The 12,881-nt window shown below is 49.6% G+C and overlaps 27 non-coding genes across 27 annotated transcripts; all 27 read right to left on the bottom strand.

Annotated features, from left to right (window-relative positions):
- Positions 1 to 120: 120 nt before the first annotated feature.
- LOC140267666 (U2 spliceosomal RNA) lies at positions 121 to 311 on the bottom strand. The gene has a single exon (XR_011907260.1). It is a non-coding gene; the product is annotated as a U2 spliceosomal RNA (small nuclear RNA).
- Positions 312 to 560: 249 nt separating this feature from the next.
- On the bottom strand, positions 561 to 674 carry LOC140267856 (U5 spliceosomal RNA). The gene has a single exon (XR_011907392.1). It is a non-coding gene; the product is annotated as a U5 spliceosomal RNA (small nuclear RNA).
- Positions 675 to 1,058: 384 nt separating this feature from the next.
- Positions 1,059 to 1,249, bottom strand: LOC140267715 (U2 spliceosomal RNA). The gene has a single exon (XR_011907305.1). It is a non-coding gene; the product is annotated as a U2 spliceosomal RNA (small nuclear RNA).
- Positions 1,250 to 1,524: 275 nt separating this feature from the next.
- LOC140267855 (U5 spliceosomal RNA) lies at positions 1,525 to 1,638 on the bottom strand. Its single transcript, XR_011907391.1, has one exon. It is a non-coding gene; the product is annotated as a U5 spliceosomal RNA (small nuclear RNA).
- A 409-nt stretch (positions 1,639 to 2,047) lies between these two features.
- LOC140267664 (U2 spliceosomal RNA) lies at positions 2,048 to 2,238 on the bottom strand. Its single transcript, XR_011907258.1, has one exon. It is a non-coding gene; the product is annotated as a U2 spliceosomal RNA (small nuclear RNA).
- A 249-nt stretch (positions 2,239 to 2,487) lies between these two features.
- LOC140267854 (U5 spliceosomal RNA) lies at positions 2,488 to 2,601 on the bottom strand. Its single transcript, XR_011907390.1, has one exon. It is a non-coding gene; the product is annotated as a U5 spliceosomal RNA (small nuclear RNA).
- Positions 2,602 to 2,985: 384 nt separating this feature from the next.
- On the bottom strand, positions 2,986 to 3,176 carry LOC140267713 (U2 spliceosomal RNA). Its single transcript, XR_011907303.1, has one exon. It is a non-coding gene; the product is annotated as a U2 spliceosomal RNA (small nuclear RNA).
- A 275-nt stretch (positions 3,177 to 3,451) lies between these two features.
- Positions 3,452 to 3,565, bottom strand: LOC140267853 (U5 spliceosomal RNA). The gene has a single exon (XR_011907389.1). It is a non-coding gene; the product is annotated as a U5 spliceosomal RNA (small nuclear RNA).
- Positions 3,566 to 3,974: 409 nt separating this feature from the next.
- Positions 3,975 to 4,165, bottom strand: LOC140267663 (U2 spliceosomal RNA). Its single transcript, XR_011907257.1, has one exon. It is a non-coding gene; the product is annotated as a U2 spliceosomal RNA (small nuclear RNA).
- A 249-nt stretch (positions 4,166 to 4,414) lies between these two features.
- LOC140267852 (U5 spliceosomal RNA) lies at positions 4,415 to 4,528 on the bottom strand. The gene has a single exon (XR_011907388.1). It is a non-coding gene; the product is annotated as a U5 spliceosomal RNA (small nuclear RNA).
- A 384-nt stretch (positions 4,529 to 4,912) lies between these two features.
- On the bottom strand, positions 4,913 to 5,103 carry LOC140267712 (U2 spliceosomal RNA). Its single transcript, XR_011907302.1, has one exon. It is a non-coding gene; the product is annotated as a U2 spliceosomal RNA (small nuclear RNA).
- A 275-nt stretch (positions 5,104 to 5,378) lies between these two features.
- On the bottom strand, positions 5,379 to 5,492 carry LOC140267851 (U5 spliceosomal RNA). The gene has a single exon (XR_011907387.1). It is a non-coding gene; the product is annotated as a U5 spliceosomal RNA (small nuclear RNA).
- A 409-nt stretch (positions 5,493 to 5,901) lies between these two features.
- LOC140267661 (U2 spliceosomal RNA) lies at positions 5,902 to 6,092 on the bottom strand. The gene has a single exon (XR_011907256.1). It is a non-coding gene; the product is annotated as a U2 spliceosomal RNA (small nuclear RNA).
- Positions 6,093 to 6,341: 249 nt separating this feature from the next.
- On the bottom strand, positions 6,342 to 6,455 carry LOC140267849 (U5 spliceosomal RNA). Its single transcript, XR_011907386.1, has one exon. It is a non-coding gene; the product is annotated as a U5 spliceosomal RNA (small nuclear RNA).
- Positions 6,456 to 6,839: 384 nt separating this feature from the next.
- Positions 6,840 to 7,030, bottom strand: LOC140267732 (U2 spliceosomal RNA). Its single transcript, XR_011907320.1, has one exon. It is a non-coding gene; the product is annotated as a U2 spliceosomal RNA (small nuclear RNA).
- A 275-nt stretch (positions 7,031 to 7,305) lies between these two features.
- Positions 7,306 to 7,419, bottom strand: LOC140267847 (U5 spliceosomal RNA). The gene has a single exon (XR_011907384.1). It is a non-coding gene; the product is annotated as a U5 spliceosomal RNA (small nuclear RNA).
- A 409-nt stretch (positions 7,420 to 7,828) lies between these two features.
- On the bottom strand, positions 7,829 to 8,019 carry LOC140267660 (U2 spliceosomal RNA). Its single transcript, XR_011907255.1, has one exon. It is a non-coding gene; the product is annotated as a U2 spliceosomal RNA (small nuclear RNA).
- Positions 8,020 to 8,268: 249 nt separating this feature from the next.
- On the bottom strand, positions 8,269 to 8,382 carry LOC140267846 (U5 spliceosomal RNA). The gene has a single exon (XR_011907383.1). It is a non-coding gene; the product is annotated as a U5 spliceosomal RNA (small nuclear RNA).
- A 386-nt stretch (positions 8,383 to 8,768) lies between these two features.
- Positions 8,769 to 8,959, bottom strand: LOC140267743 (U2 spliceosomal RNA). The gene has a single exon (XR_011907330.1). It is a non-coding gene; the product is annotated as a U2 spliceosomal RNA (small nuclear RNA).
- A 249-nt stretch (positions 8,960 to 9,208) lies between these two features.
- On the bottom strand, positions 9,209 to 9,322 carry LOC140267887 (U5 spliceosomal RNA). Its single transcript, XR_011907420.1, has one exon. It is a non-coding gene; the product is annotated as a U5 spliceosomal RNA (small nuclear RNA).
- A 386-nt stretch (positions 9,323 to 9,708) lies between these two features.
- Positions 9,709 to 9,899, bottom strand: LOC140267681 (U2 spliceosomal RNA). Its single transcript, XR_011907273.1, has one exon. It is a non-coding gene; the product is annotated as a U2 spliceosomal RNA (small nuclear RNA).
- Positions 9,900 to 10,148: 249 nt separating this feature from the next.
- LOC140267845 (U5 spliceosomal RNA) lies at positions 10,149 to 10,262 on the bottom strand. Its single transcript, XR_011907382.1, has one exon. It is a non-coding gene; the product is annotated as a U5 spliceosomal RNA (small nuclear RNA).
- A 384-nt stretch (positions 10,263 to 10,646) lies between these two features.
- LOC140267711 (U2 spliceosomal RNA) lies at positions 10,647 to 10,837 on the bottom strand. Its single transcript, XR_011907301.1, has one exon. It is a non-coding gene; the product is annotated as a U2 spliceosomal RNA (small nuclear RNA).
- A 275-nt stretch (positions 10,838 to 11,112) lies between these two features.
- On the bottom strand, positions 11,113 to 11,226 carry LOC140267844 (U5 spliceosomal RNA). Its single transcript, XR_011907381.1, has one exon. It is a non-coding gene; the product is annotated as a U5 spliceosomal RNA (small nuclear RNA).
- Positions 11,227 to 11,635: 409 nt separating this feature from the next.
- On the bottom strand, positions 11,636 to 11,826 carry LOC140267659 (U2 spliceosomal RNA). The gene has a single exon (XR_011907254.1). It is a non-coding gene; the product is annotated as a U2 spliceosomal RNA (small nuclear RNA).
- A 249-nt stretch (positions 11,827 to 12,075) lies between these two features.
- On the bottom strand, positions 12,076 to 12,189 carry LOC140267843 (U5 spliceosomal RNA). Its single transcript, XR_011907380.1, has one exon. It is a non-coding gene; the product is annotated as a U5 spliceosomal RNA (small nuclear RNA).
- A 384-nt stretch (positions 12,190 to 12,573) lies between these two features.
- Positions 12,574 to 12,764, bottom strand: LOC140267731 (U2 spliceosomal RNA). Its single transcript, XR_011907319.1, has one exon. It is a non-coding gene; the product is annotated as a U2 spliceosomal RNA (small nuclear RNA).
- Between the last annotated feature and the right edge of the window lie 117 nt (positions 12,765 to 12,881).

The following is a 12,881-nucleotide window of genomic DNA, read 5'->3' as shown; positions in this document are numbered from 1 at the left end:
AGCCGTGTTAAAGTCTGCCTCGCATTCACTCCCTTTTCTCAGCAGACTAAAAGAAAATTTCATCTTGGGCTCCCTGAAACTTCCATCCTGCACCACTGTTTGCTTTTTCACAAGAGCAGAGAAGAGCGCACCGTTCCCAGCGGCACTGCAGTACCGGGTCGATGCTTGGAGTGAACGGAGCAAGCTCCTTTTTCAACTCCTGTTCCTAAAAATCCATTTAATATGTAGTCCTCGTATAGAGGACATATCAGATATTAAACTGATAAGAACAGATACTACACTTGATCTTAGCCAAAAGGCCGAGAAGCGATAACTGTCCACTGGTTCACGTCCGAGGGCCCTTCCTGGCACAATGCGCACTTGTCCCGGTGTTCTTTTTATGGCCATAGGTGGCCAGAGAGTCACTGAGCACTCTTCAACCCTTTTAAATGGTATAACTTTGCACTCCCGCGAGCACCATTCAAGCAACATCGGCACAGTCACAACAAGTAAGGCGACTCTACTCAGGGAAGTCACTCTGCACAGGAACAAGATTTCTTTTGCACAGACAGAAAGGGCTTCACCCGCAAAGGTAAAGCCTGCCAAAAATAGAAACAACTCATTAGTGCTGCTCTCCACGGAAGTCTTTAGTAAAAGGCGAAAGACTTGTACGTTATGAAGAGAAACCAGAGTACGATTATCCGTCACTGCGGGAGCAGGGCACCAGGCCAGTTGGCATAGCCACCTTCCCCGTGGTGAGCTTTGCTTGGTTGAGACGCTTGCTCCCCCTTGCTCCTCGGCTAACCAAGTAGGAACAATCGGGCCCTATTCGATGGCTGCCTTGTTTTTTACTCTGTGCAAAAGACAAGGCAGCCACAAACACCACGGGAAACACCGTATTGAGGCTTTGTTCTGAGCGCTCATTCGGTGTCGCGTTTCTTTCAAGCAATTCCCGGTTTGCCCACACTCGGCTCGCTCCCAGAGCCGTGTTAAAGTCTGCCTCGCATTCACTCCCTTTTCTCAGCAGACTAAAAGAAACTTCCATCCTGCACCACTTTTTGCTTTTTCACAAGAGCAGAGAAGAGCGCACCGTTCCCAGCGGCACTGCAGTACCGGGTCGATGCTTGGAGTGAACGGAGCAAGTTCCTTTTTCAACTCCTGTTCCTAAAAATCCATTTAATATGTAGTCCTCGTATAGAGGACATATCAGATATTAAACTGATAAGAACAGATACTACACTTGATCTTAGCCAAAAGGCCGAGAAGCGATAACTGTCCACTGGTTCACGTCCGAGGGCCCTTCCTGGCACAATGCGCACTTGTCGCGGTGTTCTTTTTATGGCCATAGGTGGCCGGAGAGTCACTTTGCACCTCCGCCCACCCGCTGCACTGAGCACTCTTCAGCCCTTTTAAATGGTATAACTTTGCACTCCCGCGAGCACCATTCAAGCAACATCGGCACAGTCACAACAAGTAAGGCGACTCTACTCAGGGAAGTCACTCTGCACAGGAACAAGATTTCTTTTGCACAGACAGAAAGGGCTTCACCCGCAAAGGTAAAGCCTGCCAAAAATAGAAACAACTCATTAGTGCTGCTCTCCACGGAAGTCTTTAGTAAAAGGCGAAAGACTTGTACGTTATGAAGAGAAACCAGAGTACGATTACCCGTCACTGCGGGAGCAGGGCACCAGGCCAGTTGGCATAGCCACCTTCCCCATGGTGAGCTTTTCTTGGTTGAGACGCTTGCTCCCCCTTGCTCCTCGGCTGCCCAAGTAGGAGCAATCGGGCCCTATTCGATGGCTGCCTTGTCTTTTACTCTGTGCAAAAGACAAGGCAGCCACAAACACCACGGGAAACACCGTATTGAGGCTTTGTTCTGAGCGCTCATTCGGTGTCGCGTTTCTTTCAAGCAATTCTCCCGGTTAGCCCGCACTCGGCTCGCTCCCAGAGCCGTGTTAAAGTCTGCCTCGCATTCACTCCCTTTTCTCAGCAGACTAAAAGAAAATTTCATCTTGGGCTCCCTGAAACTTCCATCCTGCACCACTGTTTGCTTTTTCACAAGAGCAGAGAAGAGCGCACCGTTCCCAGCGGCACTGCAGTACCGGGTCGATGCTTGGAGTGAACGGAGCAAGCTCCTTTTTCAACTCCTGTTCCTAAAAATCCATTTAATATGTAGTCCTCGTATAGAGGACATATCAGATATTAAACTGATAAGAACAGATACTACACTTGATCTTAGCCAAAAGGCCGAGAAGCGATAACTGTCCACTGGTTCACGTCCGAGGGCCCTTCCTGGCACAATGCGCACTTGTCCCGGTGTTCTTTTTATGGCCATAGGTGGCCAGAGAGTCACTGAGCACTCTTCAACCCTTTTAAATGGTATAACTTTGCACTCCCGCGAGCACCATTCAAGCAACATCGGCACAGTCACAACAAGTAAGGCGACTCTACTCAGGGAAGTCACTCTGCACAGGAACAAGATTTCTTTTGCACAGACAGAAAGGGCTTCACCCGCAAAGGTAAAGCCTGCCAAAAATAGAAACAACTCATTAGTGCTGCTCTCCACGGAAGTCTTTAGTAAAAGGCGAAAGACTTGTACGTTATGAAGAGAAACCAGAGTACGATTATCCGTCACTGCGGGAGCAGGGCACCAGGCCAGTTGGCATAGCCACCTTCCCCGTGGTGAGCTTTGCTTGGTTGAGACGCTTGCTCCCCCTTGCTCCTCGGCTAACCAAGTAGGAACAATCGGGCCCTATTCGATGGCTGCTTTGTTTTTTACTCTGTGCAAAAGACAAGGCAGCCACAAACACCACGGGAAACACCGTATTGAGGCTTTGTTCTGAGCGCTCATTCGGTGTCGCGTTTCTTTCAAGCAATTCCCGGTTTGCCCACACTCGGCTCGCTCCCAGAGCCGTGTTAAAGTCTGCCTCGCATTCACTCCCTTTTCTCAGCAGACTAAAAGAAACTTCCATCCTGCACCACTTTTTGCTTTTTCACAAGAGCAGAGAAGAGCGCACCGTTCCCAGCGGCACTGCAGTACCGGGTCGATGCTTGGAGTGAACGGAGCAAGTTCCTTTTTCAACTCCTGTTCCTAAAAATCCATTTAATATGTAGTCCTCGTATAGAGGACATATCAGATATTAAACTGATAAGAACAGATACTACACTTGATCTTAGCCAAAAGGCCGAGAAGCGATAACTGTCCACTGGTTCACGTCCGAGGGCCCTTCCTGGCACAATGCGCACTTGTCGCGGTGTTCTTTTTATGGCCATAGGTGGCCGGAGAGTCACTTTGCACCTCCGCCCACCCGCTGCACTGAGCACTCTTCAGCCCTTTTAAATGGTATAACTTTGCACTCCCGCGAGCACCATTCAAGCAACATCGGCACAGTCACAACAAGTAAGGCGACTCTACTCAGGGAAGTCACTCTGCACAGGAACAAGATTTCTTTTGCACAGACAGAAAGGGCTTCACCCGCAAAGGTAAAGCCTGCCAAAAATAGAAACAACTCATTAGTGCTGCTCTCCACGGAAGTCTTTAGTAAAAGGCGAAAGACTTGTACGTTATGAAGAGAAACCAGAGTACGATTATCCGTCACTGCGGGAGCAGGGCACCAGGCCAGTTGGCATAGCCACCTTCCCCATGGTGAGCTTTTCTTGGTTGAGACGCTTGCTCCCCCTTGCTCCTCGGCTGCCCAAGTAGGAGCAATCGGGCCCTATTCGATGGCTGCCTTGTCTTTTACTCTGTGCAAAAGACAAGGCAGCCACAAACACCACGGGAAACACCGTATTGAGGCTTTGTTCTGAGCGCTCATTCGGTGTCGCGTTTCTTTCAAGCAATTCTCCCGGTTAGCCCGCACTCGGCTCGCTCCCAGAGCCGTGTTAAAGTCTGCCTCGCATTCACTCCCTTTTCTCAGCAGACTAAAAGAAAATTTCATCTTGGGCTCCCTGAAACTTCCATCCTGCACCACTGTTTGCTTTTTCACAAGAGCAGAGAAGAGCGCACCGTTCCCAGCGGCACTGCAGTACCGGGTCGATGCTTGGAGTGAACGGAGCAAGCTCCTTTTTCAACTCCTGTTCCTAAAAATCCATTTAATATGTAGTCCTCGTATAGAGGACATATCAGATATTAAACTGATAAGAACAGATACTACACTTGATCTTAGCCAAAAGGCCGAGAAGCGATAACTGTCCACTGGTTCACGTCCGAGGGCCCTTCCTGGCACAATGCGCACTTGTCCCGGTGTTCTTTTTATGGCCATAGGTGGCCAGAGAGTCACTGAGCACTCTTCAACCCTTTTAAATGGTATAACTTTGCACTCCCGCGAGCACCATTCAAGCAACATCGGCACAGTCACAACAAGTAAGGCGACTCTACTCAGGGAAGTCACTCTGCACAGGAACAAGATTTCTTTTGCACAGACAGAAAGGGCTTCACCCGCAAAGGTAAAGCCTGCCAAAAATAGAAACAACTCATTAGTGCTGCTCTCCACGGAAGTCTTTAGTAAAAGGCGAAAGACTTGTACGTTATGAAGAGAAACCAGAGTACGATTATCCGTCACTGCGGGAGCAGGGCACCAGGCCAGTTGGCATAGCCACCTTCCCCGTGGTGAGCTTTGCTTGGTTGAGACGCTTGCTCCCCCTTGCTCCTCGGCTAACCAAGTAGGAACAATCGGGCCCTATTCGATGGCTGCCTTGTTTTTTACTCTGTGCAAAAGACAAGGCAGCCACAAACACCACGGGAAACACCGTATTGAGGCTTTGTTCTGAGCGCTCATTCGGTGTCGCGTTTCTTTCAAGCAATTCCCGGTTTGCCCACACTCGGCTCGCTCCCAGAGCCGTGTTAAAGTCTGCCTCGCATTCACTCCCTTTTCTCAGCAGACTAAAAGAAACTTCCATCCTGCACCACTTTTTGCTTTTTCACAAGAGCAGAGAAGAGCGCACCGTTCCCAGCGGCACTGCAGTACCGGGTCGATGCTTGGAGTGAACGGAGCAAGTTCCTTTTTCAACTCCTGTTCCTAAAAATCCATTTAATATGTAGTCCTCGTATAGAGGACATATCAGATATTAAACTGATAAGAACAGATACTACACTTGATCTTAGCCAAAAGGCCGAGAAGCGATAACTGTCCACTGGTTCACGTCCGAGGGCCCTTCCTGGCACAATGCGCACTTGTCGCGGTGTTCTTTTTATGGCCATAGGTGGCCGGAGAGTCACTTTGCACCTCCGCCCACCCGCTGCACTGAGCACTCTTCAGCCCTTTTAAATGGTATAACTTTGCACTCCCGCAAGCACCATTCAAGCAACATCGGCACAGTCACAACAAGTAAGGCGACTCTACTCAGGGAAGTCACTCTGCACAGGAACAAGATTTCTTTTGCACAGACAGAAAGGGCTTCACCCGCAAAGGTAAAGCCTGCCAAAAATAGAAACAACTCATTAGTGCTGCTCTCCACGGAAGTCTTTAGTAAAAGGCGAAAGACTTGTACGTTATGAAGAGAAACCAGAGTACGATTATCCGTCACTGCGGGAGCAGGGCACCAGGCCAGTTGGCATAGCCACCTTCCCCATGGTGAGCTTTTCTTGGTTGAGACGCTTGCTCCCCCTTGCTCCTCGGCTGCCCAAGTAGGAGCAATCGGGCCCTATTCGATGGCTGCCTTGTCTTTTACTCTGTGCAAAAGACAAGGCAGCCACAAACACCACGGGAAACACCGTATTGAGGCTTTGTTCTGAGCGCTCATTCGGTGTCGCGTTTCTTTCAAGCAATTCTCCCGGTTAGCCCGCACTCGGCTCGCTCCCAGAGCCGTGTTAAAGTCTGCCTCGCATTCACTCCCTTTTCTCAGCAGACTAAAAGAAAATTTCATCTTGGGCTCCCTGAAACTTCCATCCTGCACCACTGTTTGCTTTTTCACAAGAGCAGAGAAGAGCGCACCGTTCCCAGCGGCACTGCAGTACCGGGTCGATGCTTGGAGTGAACGGAGCAAGCTCCTTTTTCAACTCCTGTTCCTAAAAATCCATTTAATATGTAGTCCTCGTATAGAGGACATATCAGATATTAAACTGATAAGAACAGATACTACACTTGATCTTAGCCAAAAGGCCGAGAAGCGATAACTGTCCACTGGTTCACGTCCGAGGGCCCTTCCTGGCACAATGCGCACTTGTCCCGGTGTTCTTTTTATGGCCATAGGTGGCCAGAGAGTCACTGAGCACTCTTCAACCCTTTTAAATGGTATAACTTTGCACTCCCGCGAGCACCATTCAAGCAACATCGGCACAGTCACAACAAGTAAGGCGACTCTACTCAGGGAAGTCACTCTGCACAGGAACAAGATTTCTTTTGCACAGACAGAAAGGGCTTCACCCGCAAAGGTAAAGCCTGCCAAAAATAGAAACAACTCATTAGTGCTGCTCTCCACGGAAGTCTTTAGTAAAAGGCGAAAGACTTGTACGTTATGAAGAGAAACCAGAGTACGATTATCCGTCACTGCGGGAGCAGGGCACCAGGCCAGTTGGCATAGCCACCTTCCCCGTGGTGAGCTTTGCTTGGTTGAGACGCTTGCTCCCCCTTGCTCCTCGGCTAACCAAGTAGGAACAATCGGGCCCTATTCGATGGCTGCCTTGTTTTTTACTCTGTGCAAAAGACAAGGCAGCCACAAACACCACGGGAAACACCGTATTGAGGCTTTGTTCTGAGCGCTCATTCGGTGTCGCGTTTCTTTCAAGCAATTCCCGGTTTGCCCACACTCGGCTCGCTCCCAGAGCCGTGTTAAAGTCTGCCTCGCATTCACTCCCTTTTCTCAGCAGACTAAAAGAAACTTCCATCCTGCACCACTTTTTGCTTTTTCACAAGAGCAGAGAAGAGCGCACAGTTCCCAGCGGCACTGCAGTACCGGGTCGATGCTTGGAGTGAACGGAGCAAGTTCCTTTTTCAACTCCTGTTCCTAAAAATCCATTTAATATGTAGTCCTCGTATAGAGGACATATCAGATATTAAACTGATAAGAACAGATACTACACTTGATCTTAGCCAAAAGGCCGAGAAGCGATAACTGTCCACTGGTTCACGTCCGAGGGCCCTTCCTGGCACAATGCGCACTTGTCGCGGTGTTCTTTTTATGGCCATAGGTGGCCGGAGAGTCACTTTGCACCTCCGCCCACCCGCTGCACTGAGCACTCTTCAGCCCTTTTAAATGGTATAACTTTGCACTCCCGCGAGCACCATTCAAGCAACATCGGCACAGTCACAACAAGTAAGGCGACTCTACTCAGGGAAGTCACTCTGCACAGGAACAAGATTTCTTTTGCACAGACAGAAAGGGCTTCACCCGCAAAGGTAAAGCCTGCCAAAAATAGAAACAACTCATTAGTGCTGCTCTCCACGGAAGTCTTTAGTAAAAGGCGAAAGACTTGTACGTTATGAAGAGAAACCAGAGTACGATTATCCGTCACTGCGGGAGCAGGGCACCAGGCCAGTTGGCATAGCCACCTTCCCCATGGTGAGCTTTTCTTGGTTGAGACGCTTGCTCCCCCTTGCTCCTCGGCTGCCCAAGTAGGAGCAATCGGGCCCTATTCGATGGCTGCCTTGTCTTTTACTCTGTGCAAAAGACAAGGCAGCCACAAACACCACGGGAAACACCGTATTGAGGCTTTGTTCTGAGCGCTCATTCGGTGTCGCGTTTCTTTCAAGCAATTCTCCCGGTTAGCCCGCACTCGGCTCGCTCCCAGAGCCGTGTTAAAGTCTGCCTCGCATTCACTCCCTTTTCTCAGCAGACTAAAAGAAAATTTCATCTTGGGCTCCCTGAAACTTCCATCCTGCACCACTGTTTGCTTTTTCACAAGAGCAGAGAAGAGCGCACCGTTCCCAGCGGCACTGCAGTACCGGGTCGATGCTTGGAGTGAACGGAGCAAGCTCCTTTTTCAACTCCTGTTCCTAAAAATCCATTTAATATGTAGTCCTCGTATAGAGGACATATCAGATATTAAACTGATAAGAACAGATACTACACTTGATCTTAGCCAAAAGGCCGAGAAGCGATAACTGTCCACTGGTTCACGTCCGAGGGCCCTTCCTGGCACAATGCGCACTTGTCCCGGTGTTCTTTTTATGGCCATAGGTGGCCAGAGAGTCACTGAGCACTCTTCAACCCTTTTAAATGGTATAACTTTGCACTCCCGAGAGCACCATTCAAGCAACATCGGCACAGTCACAACAAGTAAGGCGACTCTACTCAGGGAAGTCACTCTGCACAGGAACAAGATTTCTTTTGCACAGACAGAAAGGGCTTCACCCGCAAAGGTAAAGCCTGCCAAAAATAGAAACAACTCATTAGTGCTGCTCTCCACGGAAGTCTTTAGTAAAAGGCGAAAGACTTGTACGTTATGAAGAGAAACCAGAGTACGATTATCCGTCACTGCGGGAGCAGGGCACCAGGCCAGTTGGCATAGCCACCTTCCCCGTGGTGAGCTTTGCTTGGTTGAGACGCTTGCTCCCCCTTGCTCCTCGGCTAACCAAGTAGGAACAATCGGGCCCTATTCGATGGCTGCCTTGTTTTTTACTCTGTGCAAAAGACAAGGCAGCCACAAACACCACGGGAAACACCGTATTGAGGCTTTGTTCTGAGCGCTCATTCGGTGTCGCGTTTCTTTCAAGCAATTCTCCCGGTTAGCCCGCACTCGGCTCGCTCCCAGAGCCGTGTTAAAGTCTGCCTCGCATTCACTCCCTTTTCTCAGCAGACTAAAAGAAACTTCCATCCTGCACCACTTTTTGCTTTTTCACAAGAGCAGAGAAGAGCGCACCGTTCCCAGCGGCACTGCAGTACCGGGTCGATGCTCTGAGTGAACGGAGCAAGCTACTTTTTCAACTCCTGTTCCTAAAAATCCATTTAATATGTAGTCCTCGTATAGAGGACATATCAGATATTAAACTTATAAGAACAGATACTACACTTGATCTTAGCCAAAAGGCCGAGAAGCGATAACTGTCCACTGGTTCACGTCCGAGGGCCCTTCCTGGCACAATGCGCACTTGTCCCGGTGTTCTTTTTATGGCCATAGGTGGCCAGAGAGTCACTGAGCACTCTTCAACCCTTTTAAATGGTATAACTTTGCACTCCCGCGAGCACCATTCAAGCAACATCGGCACAGTCACAACAAGTAAGGCGACTCTACTCAGGGAAGTCACTCTGCACAGGAACAAGATTTCTTTTGCACAGACAGAAAGGGCTTCACCCGCAAAGGTAAAGCCTGCCAAAAATAGAATCAACTCATTAGTGCTGCTCTCCACGGAAGTCTTTAGTAAAAGGCGAAAGACTTGTACGTTATGAAGAGAAACCAGAGTACGATTATCCGTCACTGCGGGAGCAGGGCACCAGGCCAGTTGGCATAGCCACCTTCCCCATGGTGAGCTTTGCTTGGTTGAGACGCTTGCTCCCCCTTGCTCCTCGGCTGACCAAGTAGGAACAATCGGGCCCTTTTCGATGGTTGCCTTGTCTTTTACTCTCTGCAAAAGACAAGGCAGCCACAAACACCACGGGAAACACCGTATTGAGGCTCTGTTCTGAGCGCTCATTCGGTGTCGCGTTTCTTTCAAGCAATTCTCCCGGTTAGCTGGCACCCGGCTCGCTCCCAGAGCCGCGTTAAAGTCTGCCTAGCATTCACTCCTTTTTCTCAGCAGACTAAAAGAAACTTCCATCCTGCACCACTGTTTGCTTTTTCACAAGAGCAGAGAAGAGCGCACCGCTCCCAGCGGCACTGCAGTACCGGGTCAATGCTTGGAGTGAACGGAGCAAGCTCCTTTTTCAACTCCTGTTCCTAAAAATCCATTTAATATGTAGTCCTCGTATAGAGGACATATCAGATATTAAACTGATAAGAACAGATACTACACTTGATCTTAGCCAAAAGGCCGAGAAGCGATAACTGTCCACTGGTTCACGTCCGAGGGCCCTTCCTGGCACAATGCGCACTTGTCCCGGTGTTCTTTTTATGGCCATAGGTGGCCAGAGAGTCACTGAGCACTCTTCAACCCTTTTAAATGGTATAACTTTGCACTCCCGCGAGCACCATTCAAGCAACATCGGCACAGTCACAACAAGTAAGGCGACTCTACTCAGGGAAGTCACTCTGCACAGGAACAAGATTTCTTTTGCACAGACAGAAAGGGCTTCACCCGCAAAGGTAAAGCCTGCCAAAAATAGAAACAACTCATTAGTGCTGCTCTCCACGGAAGTCTTTAGTAAAAGGCGAAAGACTTGTACGTTATGAAGAGAAACCAGAGTACGATTATCCGTCACTGCGGGAGCAGGGCACCAGGCCAGTTGGCATAGCCACCTTCCCCGTGGTGAGCTTTGCTTGGTTGAGACGCTTGCTCCCCCTTGCTCCTCGGCTAACCAAGTAGGAACAATCGGGCCCTATTCGATGGCTGCCTTGTTTTTTACTCTGTGCAAAAGACAAGGCAGCCACAAACACCACGGGAAACACCGTATTGAGGCTTTGTTCTGAGCGCTCATTCGGTGTCGCGTTTCTTTCAAGCAATTCCCGGTTTGCCCACACTCGGCTCGCTCCCAGAGCCGTGTTAAAGTCTGCCTCGCATTCACTCCCTTTTCTCAGCAGACTAAAAGAAACTTCCATCCTGCACCACTTTTTGCTTTTTCACAAGAGCAGAGAAGAGCGCACCGTTCCCAGCGGCACTGCAGTACCGGGTCGATGCTTGGAGTGAACGGAGCAAGTTCCTTTTTCAACTCCTGTTCCTAAAAATCCATTTAATATGTAGTCCTCGTATAGAGGACATATCAGATATTAAACTGATAAGAACAGATACTACACTTGATCTTAGCCAAAAGGCCGAGAAGCGATAACTGTCCACTGGTTCACGTCCGAGGGCCCTTCCTGGCACAATGCGCACTTGTCGCGGTGTTCTTTTTATGGCCATAGGTGGCCGGAGAGTCACTTTGCACCTCCGCCCACCCGCTGCACTGAGCACTCTTCAGCCCTTTTAAATGGTATAACTTTGCACTCCCGCGAGCACCATTCAAGCAACATCGGCACAGTCACAACAAGTAAGGCGACTCTACTCAGGGAAGTCACTCTGCACAGGAACAAGATTTCTTTTGCACAGACAGAAAGGGCTTCACCCGCAAAGGTAAAGCCTGCCAAAAATAGAAACAACTCATTAGTGCTGCTCTCCACGGAAGTCTTTAGTAAAAGGCGAAAGACTTGTACGTTATGAAGAGAAACCAGAGTACGATTATCCGTCACTGCGGGAGCAGGGCACCAGGCCAGTTGGCATAGCCACCTTCCCCATGGTGAGCTTTTCTTGGTTGAGACGCTTGCTCCCCCTTGCTCCTCGGCTGCCCAAGTAGGAGCAATCGGGCCCTATTCGATGGCTGCCTTGTCTTTTACTCTGTGCAAAAGACAAGGCAGCCACAAACACCACGGGAAACACCGTATTGAGGCTTTGTTCTGAGCGCTCATTCGGTGTCGCGTTTCTTTCAAGCAATTCTCCCGGTTAGCCCGCACTCGGCTCGCTCCCAGAGCCGTGTTAAAGTCTGCCTCGCATTCACTCCCTTTTCTCAGCAGACTAAAAGAAAATTTCATCTTGGGCTCCCTGAAACTTCCATCCTGCACCACTGTTTGCTTTTTCACAAGAGCAGAGAAGAGCGCACCGTTCCCAGCGGCACTGCAGTACCGGGTCGATGCTTGGAGTGAACGGAGCAAGCTCCTTTTTCAACTCCTGTTCCTAAAAATCCATTTAATATGTAGTCCTCGTATAGAGGACATATCAGATATTAAACTGATAAGAACAGATACTACACTTGATCTTAGCCAAAAGGCCGAGAAGCGATAACTGTCCACTGGTTCACGTCCGAGGGCCCTTCCTGGCACAATGCGCACTTGTCCCGGTGTTCTTTTTATGGCCATAGGTGGCCAGAGAGTCACTGAGCACTCTTCAACCCTTTTAAATGGTATAACTTTGCACTCCCGCGAGCACCATTCAAGCAACATCGGCACAGTCACAACAAGTAAGGCGACTCTACTCAGGGAAGTCACTCTGCACAGGAACAAGATTTCTTTTGCACAGACAGAAAGGGCTTCACCCGCAAAGGTAAAGCCTGCCAAAAATAGAAACAACTCATTAGTGCTGCTCTCCACGGAAGTCTTTAGTAAAAGGCGAAAGACTTGTACGTTATGAAGAGAAACCAGAGTACGATTATCCGTCACTGCGGGAGCAGGGCACCAGGCCAGTTGGCATAGCCACCTTCCCCGTGGTGAGCTTTGCTTGGTTGAGACGCTTGCTCCCCCTTGCTCCTCGGCTAACCAAGTAGGAACAATCGGGCCCTATTCGATGGCTGCCTTGTTTTTTACTCTGTGCAAAAGACAAGGCAGCCACAAACACCACGGGAAACACCGTATTGAGGCTTTGTTCTGAGCGCTCATTCGGTGTCGCGTTTCTTTCAAGCAATTCCCGGTTTGCCCACACTCGGCTCGCTCCCAGAGCCGTGTTAAAGTCTGCCTCGCATTCACTCCCTTTTCTCAGCAGACTAAAAGAAACTTCCATCCTGCACCACTTTTTGCTTTTTCACAAGAGCAGAGAAGAGCGCACAGTTCCCAGCGGCACTGCAGTACCGGGTCGATGCTTGGAGTGAACGGAGCAAGTTCCTTTTTCAACTCCTGTTCCTAAAAATCCATTTAATATGTAGTCCTCGTATAGAGGACATATCAGATATTAAACTGATAAGAACAGATACTACACTTGATCTTAGCCAAAAGGCCGAGAAGCGATAACTGTCCACTGGTTCACGTCCGAGGGCCCTTCCTGGCACAATGCGCACTTGTCGCGGTGTTCTTTTTATGGCCATAGGTGGCCGGAGAGTCACTTTGCACCTCCGCCCACCCGCTG

Source organism: Leuresthes tenuis, unplaced genomic scaffold (genome assembly GCF_036924035.1).
Source record: "Leuresthes tenuis unplaced genomic scaffold, fLeuTen1.0.hap1 SCAF_13, whole genome shotgun sequence".
Classification (NCBI taxonomy): Eukaryota; Metazoa; Chordata; class Actinopteri; order Atheriniformes; family Atherinopsidae; genus Leuresthes; species Leuresthes tenuis.
The sequence above is the reverse complement of the archived record's forward strand: the minus strand, read 5'-3'. Positions and strand labels throughout refer to the sequence as shown.